The following is a 12,199-nucleotide window of genomic DNA, read 5'->3' on the forward strand; positions in this document are numbered from 1 at the left end:
CCGGCAGGTTACTGTTCACGGCGGCAAGCTCTCCCCCGGCAAGGTTACTGTTTACGGCAGCAAGCTCTCCCCCGGCACTGTTCACGGCGGCAAGCTTTCCCCGGTGTCCCTGATGTTTGCTAGCAACCGGCCTCAAAAAAAAAGGAGAAAAAAAACAAAAAAAAGAGTGAAAAAAATCAAAAGAAGAGTTAAAAGAAAAAGTTGCAAAAAAAATCAGGCCGGCTAGCATCTGTTTTGGGCTGATATTTCCTTTTCTGGACTGCTACAGTGTTCATCGCCGTGTCATTTATCATCTGCTTTCGAGCTTTATTATACACGGCATTTATACCTCACTTATATCTAGCTACTTAGAGCTATCATATTTTTCATCGGTTTCCCCTCCCTTGATTCAGTATCTAGGCTTAGATTGTTTTATCTCTTACTAGTCGACTGCCAGCACTAGTTAGGAGTTTGAGCAATTATTCAACTTGCACTACTTTTTGCTAAATTGTGCCACTGATATTGTGAGTTGAGGAAACCTTAACCAAGCTCCACTTCCTATATTGTACCTTGTTCGGTCGACTTGGCAATCGCTACATCCAACGTTTGATAACTTTTGACAGCGCCAAAGGCCGACAACCACTGCAGCACGGTAAGAACTGGTAAGAGCTTGGTAATTACTAGAGTGTTGAGAGATTTTTTCCCACCACCTCCGAGTAGTACCATAGGAACATTACACTTGTGATTTTGTTTTTGTATGGTACTAACCATGGCAGATTCTAGAGCGGTCAACGGTTGGGTTGCGTCTATTGTGGGAGATGCATTGCCACATTTTGATACAAATCACTCTTACCCATCACAAAAGGTACAACGACTGTCACATGCTCTACATCATGGTAGAAACACACATCATCAGGTTACTTCTTTGCCAAATTTCGAGGGTAAATATGACCCTGATTCATATATTGATTGGGAAATTGAGGTAGAAGAAATATTTGGTAGCCATGATTTTTCTGAGCATAAGAAACTAAATGATGTCACTAAAAGCTTTTTCGGTTTTGCTTCAGTTTGGTGGAGAAATTATTGCAGGGAAAATATTTATAGTAGACCTACTACTTGGAAAGCTTTAAAACATGTTATGCGAAACCGATTTGTTCCTTCATACCATGCTAGTGATTTGTTTAGGAAATTGCAACGTTTAGCACAAGGCAGTAACACCGTTGAAGAATATTATAATGATTTGTGCACTGCTTTGTTTCGTTGTGGCTTAGACGAATGTGAAGAAGCTACCATGATAGATTTTTGAGAGGATTAAACCGAGATATCTATGATATACTTGTGCATAAAGAATATTATTCCATGAATGGTTTGTTTCATCTTGCTTGTACAATGGAACGGAAAATTAATAGACACATACATGAGACAAACAAACACATAGTGCGAGCCCCTACATGAAGTTTTGTTTCAGATACTTCTTCACATGCGCAAACTACAGTGGTTGTTGGACCCACACCACTCTCGGTTTGTGGCATGATGCCACTGACAATACCTACATCTTCTGAGTTGGCCATCGAAGGTAATAAGAAAGGTATTGAATCTACCCTTCCACATGAGATCGCTCCATGTCATGCTAAACTAAAATCTTCATGTGTTGAGTTCAATGACATGGCATCTATTTTGATCACACCACCTCTTATGGATATTTGTGTTACTAAATTGCTTACATCGTGTGATCAAGTAGTCGAAACAAATACTTTTTCCTCTCTTAGTAATGAGCCATCTGAGAGCACTGTTCATGATTTAGGTTGCATAGAGATAATACAACATGAAGAAGTATGTATATGTATTTCACCTACTAATTCTTTGTGTGATATTATGCTTGATAAACCTATGAAGTTACTACATGCATACACATTCTCTTCTTGGTTAGTACTTTTTCGGAATGAGCAACGCTGAGGACGGCTTTATTTTCAAGAACGGGAGGATGATGTGGACATGGCTGCCTCGGATACGACCAAAAATAACACAAAATTACATATTTCAAAGGTGACTTCTATTAACAATAATTTCATGAATTATTTTATGGTTGAAACAAAAATGCAACACCTCTTTTAATTATATATGCAGAATTAAGGAATTATACAAGCCACGTGTCAAGATGCGACGAAGAAGGAAAATGGGCTAGCTAGCCATGCATGTCAGGACTCATCAACTCAAACAGTCAAAGGTCCAAGGCAAGGCCTTGCGCGCATGCACACCGAACCATCCAAGTACTTGGATTAGTCTCATATATCAGCCACGAAGACGGAGGTGGGCCCTATCCTTTGGCTGCAACGTTTTGGCCTCTACACGCAGGCCCGTGGTCTCCGTGTGAGGATGGGACAGCGAACCGACTGGCCGCATATCTGCCTCTACGTACATCTGCCTTTAATAAATAGCTATCCTAGATTAGGTTTTAGACCTGGGTTTTATTGTATTGTCTAGCCATCGCTACAATTCGCATCTACGAGACGTGTAGGACTACCGTCTTGTCAGATCCACAGTGGAACCCCAACTTCTTCATCTAGTTCGTGTGCTCAGTTTATTATCCGCAATTTCAGTTGCAATTCACCTTTGTTCTTGCCGGTTCTTCGGTTGCTTGCAGGAACTCGAACCTCATTGTTCAGGTTGATCGTGCCTACGGCAAGGTCAATAACCATCGGTGATTGGTTTAGCGATTGTCGAGGCGTATCGTCGGGTACGGTATAGCCGGGTCGTCAAGGTCAAAATCCACCAAATCGATAATTATCCCCACTCTCATCGAAAGATCGGGCCACCGCCTCATCAATACAACTATTTATTTTCTCCCCGTTGCAACGCACGGGCATATGTGCTAGTCAAATATAAAAAAATCAGGGCCGGCGCACGCAGGGGACAGAGGAAGGAGATCAAGATGGGAGAGCGGCAGAAGCTTACGCTCCAGGTGAGCGAGGTTGCCCGAGGTCACCGCACCAAGGAGCTCCAGCTGCGGCGTCCCGCGGGCTGGATGGAGTGGAGGATGTGAATCAAGCGAGTAAAGGTTCGGGTTTTCGGCGGCTAAGGGGAGGAGGGGCGCTTACCGTAGGGGAATTCGTGGGTAGGGCGCACCATGACGGCGGGGTGAGACTGGAGCGAGGTGGTAGGGTTTCGTCGGAGTGGAGAGTGGGAGTGGGAGGAGCGAGTGTCAGCGGCTCAACTCGTGAATGAATGCGGGGGTCGGAGGATTCAGAGGAAGGAGCAGCGCAAAAGGAGCTCTTTTTGGACGAAGAACAGCTCTTTGCCGGTAATTATAAACTACTAGTAAGTTTGCACGTGCGTTGCACGTCTCAAGTACGATCAAATAATTATCAAAATAATTGTCAAATTTTACATGTTTTTCATTATTATACATGTTTTAGAACCAACAACGGTGTTCGTTGGGCTGGAAGACAAACTGAAGCAATCATCGCTATCTTTGTCAAGTTCATGCTCTCGATTGTCCAACCAATCCAAAGATGACAACTTACTTTAGAGGGCATGAAAAAAATGCTAATCTTCATTGCAAGAAAACAGTAATGTTCAAATGTACAAAATCTCCCGAACAACAAGATACATTAGTTGCACGTCATCATTTCACTAAAATATCCGACAAAGTATGAAAATTAGATGAAGGCTTTAGAATTTGTTGTGTTCCTCCATATACTTCAGCAACATTTGTATTGAATGTTGATTAGAAACAAAAAGCTGAAAGGAGAAGTTACAGTAATTCAAGTTACCCACATAACTCCATGTATCCATCATATTTTTTTTTCATGTGTATGGTGATGAACTTCCATAAAACAAAACAATAAAGAGGAAGAATATCAACCAATAATCAATTAAAAACAGCGACGAATTAGTGATATGGCCGCAACTGATGTTAGCGTTGATGATCGCAAAATAATACCGCATGTCAGTGGGTTAGAGGAATTATTTTCTGTTAAAATAAAACAGGACATTGTTTTGTTTGATCTTTGCGCCAACGAGAAGGAAGAGAAGTCCCTGGACGTGCATGTATTAAAGGAGAGTAATTACATGCAAGGTGAAGAGGTAAATCAAGACGTGACATCTGCATGCAACATTGATCAAGCAAGGTCTGGCAAGGAAACAGAAACACTCTCCAAATTTTGGAAAGCTAATGGAGCCTACGTACATACATGGGAGTATGGGATCTGTGATCTATTTGACTCAGCCAATAAAATCAAAGAAAGGAATTTGTTTTTATTCTTGCCACTTCCACGTAAAAAGAAGGTCCCTCAATCTGGCAAGACTTGGAGGTTGCTAGTACGTGATTTGCTTTCATTATTAAAGGATACGGGCTGGGGTCCACTTCAGATTATATATATGCCGAGATGTAAAATGCAGTTTAATTAGAGATAAGAGTTTGACTTGTTTACGTACACTAGTTTTATTGTTTGTCGGTCAAGTTAAAAGGGTCGGCTATACTAATATAAATAGCCATAGTACGGTCAATGTAAAAGGAGGTTATTTTTATATGAAATAGACACGATGTGTTTTTCAGGGTAGACACCCGTATCAAGTTTTGGAGGGATCTTTAGAAAACCTCTGTGTTGCGATTTCTCTTCGTGGAAATTGTTTTGCACGTGAGTACCTTCGTCGAGATTGGTTTTCTCGTGCTGGGCCGCAAGGTTCAAACCCTCTACTTCGTGTACATCACGTGCGCGGGCGAGAGATTGCTACTGCTGGTGGTGGAGTGTCGTGAAAGGTCGGGCCGCAACAATGGATCGGATCTCACCACGAGGTTCGGTCTACATCAGGTGGTATCAGAGCCTTGATGTAGACTCGACTAGATGGCGAGTCGTCGACGGCCTGATCTTTCACGGTACTAGCAGTAGGAACAAGAAATTCTGGTCGAGCAAAGATGCAAGGCCGTAAGATCAGAAACTTGTGTCGAGTAGGTTAGATCGACTCCACACGCAGCAGCAACAAAATCCCTTCTGATCAGCAACAAAGATATTTGGTGTCCCCCGACATGGGACGTTTTCTGTAGTTTTATTGAACTCACGACTAAAACAAAAATCTGACCTGATACATCGGCCGTAGCCAGCCTTTTATATAGGCGTCACACGGTCAAACCGACCGACGAGAGAAACTAAAACGACACGGACTCTATATCAACTAATCTCTGTTATACGTATAGGAATATCTCTCCTAACCATACTAAATAATGTTTTCCTAATAAAATAATACGGCTACGCTGATCACGTACATCTAACCCAACTTAACTAGGACTCTTAGCAAAGTGGAACCCCAGTTGGAATTTCTCCAGCCAGGTTACAACTACATGGTGGTGTTCTGAAGTTTGGCTTGATGTCTTCCTTCCATGATTCAGCTGAGTGAATTTGAATACCAACAGAGCCAATATAAAGTATACACGAAGTCTGTGTAGATGCATGCTTTGGAGCTTTCAATTCCTTTGCACTGATACTATTGTGTTTCTTCGTATCTTGAACATATGGCATGACCCTGGATATCTCCATGGTGTTTCTCTCTTTTCTAGTAGCTATAACACCAATGACCGCATCATCCCCTCCTCCTTTAAGAGAAACCGTCCTCGGTTTCAATGTATTCTTCTCAATTTTCTTCTGCAACGAAACAGTGGCATCAACCTGGATTGTGCTATCAAACATTGGCTGCAACACACGCCGCTTTCCGGCCTCCAAAAAGAATAAGTGTTGGACCTCCCCTCGTGTGTGGCACGTCGATCATATTGCCAAGGCCTCCCCAACAACAAGTGGCATGCATTCATTGGCAGAACATCACATATCACCGTATCAATATAATCGCCCACAGAAAAATGAAGACGCACCTTGTGAGTAACTTTCAACTTGCCCGATTGATATAACCATTCGACGCAGTATGGTTGTGGGTGCCTCCAAGTAGGCAATGCTAAGGCATCCACCAAGTCCTTGCTGACCGCATTGGTGTAGCTTCCTCCATCTATGATCAACTTACAATTGGTGTTTTTGATTTGGCATTGAGTTTGAAAAATATTCCAACGTTGCCCCTTATCCTCAATGCGATCCTCTTGCACTCGCTGCACCATTAGTGAAGGATATGACTCAGCAGCTTCAAAACTCGCAACCACATTGTCATCATCCCTAGATTTTTCACTAGAAGTGTCAGAAACTGCCTCTTCATCACTAGCGGATGCATAGCCATCTCTCGTGAGCAACACTCTTTTCTCATTAGGACATTCACGCTTCATATGTCCCCTTCCTCCACACTTGAAACACTCTATGTCACTAGTGCGTCCGGTCGACTGTGCATTAGAATCAACCATCGACAGTCCTGATTTTGAAGCATCCTTTTGCACGGAACCATGAGAGCGATTTGATGATGTCGCCCTGGAGCTAGGACCGACATCCTCATTCTTATGCTGCGAGCGACGCCATGTGTTCAAAGTGGTACCGGGAACTGTGTTGACTTGGCGTCGCTTAATCTGTTGTTCCGCACGCACAGCTTGGTGCACAAGATCTTGTAAGTTGTAGTAGACCATCATCTCAACACGATCTTGCACCTCGATATTCAGCCCGTTAAAGAAACGTGCCATGGTCGCCTCTGGATCCTCCGTTATCCCTGTACGTATCATAAGCAATTCCATCTCCTTGTAATATTCATCAACACTCATATTACCTTGAGAGAGTCGCTGCAACTTGTTGTACATATCTCTTTTATAGTGTTCAGGAACAAAACGACGCCTCATGAATTCTTTCATACCTCGCCAAGTAGTCGGGCGATGTCTTGAACGACAAATTTGATTCCACCAAATTAGCGCGTAACCGGTGAACTCAATTCCAGCAAGTTGAACTTTCTTCTCCTCATTATAATGATGGGCATCAAATATTTGATCAACACGCATCTCCCACTCCAAATAGCCTTCTGGTTCGCACTTGCCGGAGAACGAAGGAATTGAAATTTTTATGCGCCCAATTCCATCATCCAAAGGCACACGCACAGCTTGACCAACTCGGTCATGCACTCCATCACGAACGGAAGTTTCAGGACGAGCCTCATAGTGTCGTGGTCGTGGAGCATACCCTGCCTGGTCAACGCCATCATCGAAACCATCATCTCCAGCATGAGGTTGTGCCGCCAGACGGCGATCATGCACGCCGGCATGTCCATCGCGAGCTGGTGGTGCATAATGCAGTGGAGCAGCCGGAGCAGTCTGTGGTGGTGCAGAATTCGTTGCCGTCATATTGATGATGTCTGCCAAACCATCGAACCGAGTGATCAGGACATCTATTCTTTTGCCGAGCGCATCATGACATTGCTTGATGTAGTTGCATGTGTGGTCAAAACCATCCCGAATATTTTGCGGAATATCATCCGCATACACTGGACGTATTATTTCCTCAGAATCAACGGCAACCTCATCACCCTTGTTGACCGAGGTTGACATCTTGATCAACACAGTACCGTGAACAACCTTAGCTCTGAATACCACTTGATGTAGACTCGACTAGATGGCGAGTCGTCGACGGCCTGATCTTTCACGGTACTAGCAGCAGGAACAAGAAATTCTGGTCGAGCAAAGATGCAAGACCGTAAGATCAGAAACTTGTGTCGAGTAGGTTAGATCGACTCCACACGCAGCAGCAACAAAATCCCTTCGGATCAGCAACAAAGATATTTGGTGTCCCTCGACATGGGACGTTTTCTATAGTTTTATTGAACTCACGACTAAAACAAAAATCTGACCTGATACATCGGCCGTAGCCAGCCTTTTATATAGGCGTCACACGGTCAAACCGACCGACGAGAGAAACTAAAATGACACTGACTCTATATCAACTAATCTCTGTTATACGTATAGGAATATCTCTCCTAACCATACTAAATAATGTTTTCCTTATAAAATAATACGGCTACGCTGATCACGTACATCTAACCCAACTTAACTAGGACTCTTAGCAAAGTGGAACCCCAGTTGAAATTTCTCCAGCCAGGTTACAACTACATGGTGGTGTTCTGAAGTTTGGCTTGATGTCTTCCTTCCATGATTCAGCTGAGTGAATTTGAATACCAACAGAGCCAATATAAAGTATACACGAAGTCTGTGTAGATGCATGCGTTGGAGCTTTCAATTCCTTTGCACTGATACTATTGTGTTTCTCCGTATCTTGAACATATGGCACGACCCTGGATATCTCCATGGTATTTCTCTCTTTTCTAGTAGCTATAACACCAATGACCGCATCAATTAGCAGGGTATAACCTGAGATTTCCCTTGGTTAGTTCCTACAGCTAGGTGAAAGCCATGCTCCATCCAACTACGTAAACACATGAGTGTCATCCAAATCCCAGAGCTTACTTGTGTGGTGCATTTATTGGCAAAAACATTACCTGTACAACCACTCTTCAGTCTAAAGCAACAAGCTGGGGATAAGGGCCACTGTGGATTCTGTAAAATGCCACAGACCCAATCTTTAGTTTAGGCTGAGGATACTTCACTTCTCTTTGTCCGGCTTGGCTGTGAGCCTCACTCATGCTGCTACTCAGCTGACTATGATAAAATAAATGTGTGCAAAACAAGAAGTACAAGTATTATCTTAGATAGAAATGAATTTTCTCATATTTGTGTTGTACAAGGATTCCGCAAGAGGGAAAATATAAGGGAAATGCAATCTTGATGATGGCGGTCAGACACGTATTAAGCAAGTGTATAGAATTTCAGATAAAGTATCCGGCACCTTCAAGGTGCTGTGTAATGCATCATTGTAATAGGGACAGGGTTCAGTGTTAATGCCGTTTTCTTGGCAGACGACATGTGTCAGTATCAGCCTGAGGGCTTCCGCGACACTCCGGGTTATTCAGTGTAATGTTCATATTGCATTAAAATGAATCTTGTCATCTGATGAAAATACAACACCAACACTAACCCGCACTGTCTTTAAGAAAAGGTCCCATCTAATTTGTTATGACCATATAGAACAACCATTATAAATGTAGATCCCATCTAATTTGTTATTACCACATAGAACAACCATTATAAATGTTGCCACATGCACATGCAATTGAAATTAACTCAAACGGTACAATATTATAAAGGAGGTTGTGCAATAACTCACCCAAAGCCTTGAGCATTTGAATGAAGGCAACTAAAATTGTATTTCCAAACCTGTAAATAGAAAAAAATTCAAAAAATATTGTGTGAGCATATATGTGAGGGCGAGACATGCTTCAAGCACATGACTTACAACAACTCTTCCAAAAAGTAACAAACTACCAATCAGTCATGGAAAATGAATCTTGTATGGAGCAGAATGGAAGTCATGCCTTAACAAAGTTATAAATTGTATATAGTGTCCAATATGTACACGTAGCCATGTAGAAAGCACTCCTTTGTCCATGCAGCCACCTATTGTATTAACTATTAAGGCCTCCTTTGGTTTGGAGGAATTTTGTAGGATTTCTAGAGGATAGGATTTTTGTAGGAAAAATTCCTATGGAGCCCTTTCGTTTGTAGGAATGGATTCCTATTCCTATATAGGATAGGAATCAATCATTCACATTTCAAAGGGAAAAAACATTAGCCTAGACTCAATGAAAAAAATCTTATCCTATGAATCAAGTGACATCTCTTTCCCTATAGGAAGTGAGATGCATGCTCACTTCCTATGATTTTCCTATTTCTATGATATTCCTACCCTATGAACCAAAGGAGGCCTAAGCAATTTCAAATGAAACAGAAGTTGCATCATCCAAGCAACAGTTATATTAGGCAAATGATGCAATAAGACAACCCGACACAATAACTTAGGAACAGATCTTCGGGTAAGCTTGCACACGCAGTGCGCATCTATAAATCAAATGAAATTTATTACAAGCAAGACAAAATTAGAAATTATACTGCACAAATTATAACACACTATCCAAAATTTAGAAAACAATTATACAAATCTCAAACTTCAGAAAATAATAATTGCCTACATCTAAAGTGTCCCACAAGGTGTCTTGATCCGAATGATTTAGCTAACTGTGTGCATTTGTTTTGTTAAAGAGAAAGAAATAATTTTCTAAACACTCAGTAATTAACCCATGGTTCGATACTATGCACATGGAAAGATATGACCGTAAGATGCTAGCTGGTAGAACTTAACTTTGCATACTATTAATTTAGAGGGGCGTGCTACGCGTCCGCCGGAAAATCAGCCGGGTCGCGAGCCGTCGGATTTACCGCATCACACGGTCGAACGTGCCTCTATTATGCAACACAGGTCTTGTTGCGGAATTATTTCTGCAACACAGGTCTTGTTGCGGATTTTTTTTGCAACATCAATTTTTTTTGTATTCTTTTGCAATTGAGGTTTTGTTGTAATTTTTTTGCAACTTAGGTCTTGTTGCAAAAAAAATCGTAAGAGAAGTTTTGTTGTAAAAATCGTAAGTGAGTTTATTGAAGGATGGCATGCGGGACGCGTGTCACGCAGGGAAGGTGACGGACGCAGCCTAGTTATCCGCCGGTTGATGGTAAGTGTTTCCCACTAATTTAATGCGTAAGTCTAAAGTCCTAAGATCTAAAATATATAATCTAGGAATAATTCCTACTGGCCTAGCACCAAGAGCAAAGGCATGTGTACGTGAAATTCTTCTAAATGAAACTGATAAACCTACTTTGCACTAATGCACTCCATGTTACACATAAATGGTTAAGTGCCACGTCCAAAAATACTATTTTGTAGAAGTATGCCCCTAAGACCGTAACATGGAAAGATCCATAACACAAAACATTAGATGATGATTCTCCCAAAGCTTTTGCTTGTTTTATTAATAGGAAGTTAATGATGTCTCGAGCATGGTGTTATACCACATCACAGAACACATTTCCAAGTGCAATTTGGCATAGCTGTGTGGCACCACTCAAACTGAAACCGTAAGAAAATTCCACCAAAGTATAACTTTTACACATCCCACATAAGTGAATCATCTCAATTCTTGACATTTACGTGATGGCTCAACTAAAAAAGTGGTTCCTGATCTGGGCACCACTTCTCTGAAATTTTTCCTTTTCATTCAGCTAACCATAACATATTTGACTGAACTTGATGTCTGTAAGTAGAAATAAAATGCATATATGATTTAAGAGCATCTCCAACAGGCGTCCAAAAAGAGCTCCGTGCACTAAGAGAGTGTTACTTTTTTGTGTAGGGACTAGAAAAAGTCCCTCATAGAGACTTTTTTACCAAACGGAAGGGACTTTTTAGGGACTAAACTAGGCATTTGGGACTAAATGAAGAAGACTGAGAGTCTTTTTGAGACTTTTTGAGACTTTTCCATCAATGCTCCTCCATGCACCCATTGGCCCGCCACCCCATGGTGTTGTTTGATTCTTATTTTTCTATATACTAGGGGCAACATGGTCATTTAATAGCCTCTAGGAAGGGACTAGGGACTTTTTAGTCTCTGGAAACAAACAGGGAGGGACTTTTTAAGGACTAGGGACTTTTTAGTTGAGACTAGAAAAAGTCCTAGGAATAGAAAACCAAACACCACCTAAAAGTTTAGTTTTTTGGGCGCCATGCAGCTCCAGCAGAAGCTGTAGCGCTAAAAGTTTTTGGGCTCGCGCTGAAAAACGCTATCGCGCGCAGCATATTTTGGGCGCCGGATTGCGCACGCTTCACAATTTGCATTGTCTGCTTTTTGGGCGTGCGTTTTTGGACGCCTGCCAAACAAAGTTGGTACCGATGCATTAAAAGTGCTACAGTGGCACGCTATAACATTTATTGGGCGCGGAATTTTTGTGCGGCCGTTGGAGATGCTCTAACCTTTTGTGTTTGCGCTAATAAAGACGGAGTCATGCATCTATGCAATTGATCAGCGGAGGGGTGTCCCTGGAGAACCATGGCTACAACAGAACATGTCACTGCACAAATGGAGTAATGGTGCTGATCAGACAGAAGCATAAGCGAGGTAGTGAGCAAGGGGAGGTCGAACTGCGTGATTGACGCAGACATAGAAGACTGGAATACCTCGACCATCAGGATCATCTCCTCCGAAATCCATTTGCCTTCCCACCATGGATTTACGTTACCACTGTAGTGCAACACATGCTGGCGAACGGGCACTGCTACAGCCTCAGGATGTGCTGCTGATCGACGGCTACCTGGTGGCCACCGAGTCGGCTCCTCCCCTCACCGGGCATCGGCCGGCGGCAACCATG

Source organism: Triticum dicoccoides, chromosome 3A (assembly GCF_002162155.2).
Source record: "Triticum dicoccoides isolate Atlit2015 ecotype Zavitan chromosome 3A, WEW_v2.0, whole genome shotgun sequence".
NCBI lineage: Eukaryota > Viridiplantae > Streptophyta > Magnoliopsida > Poales > Poaceae > Triticum > Triticum dicoccoides.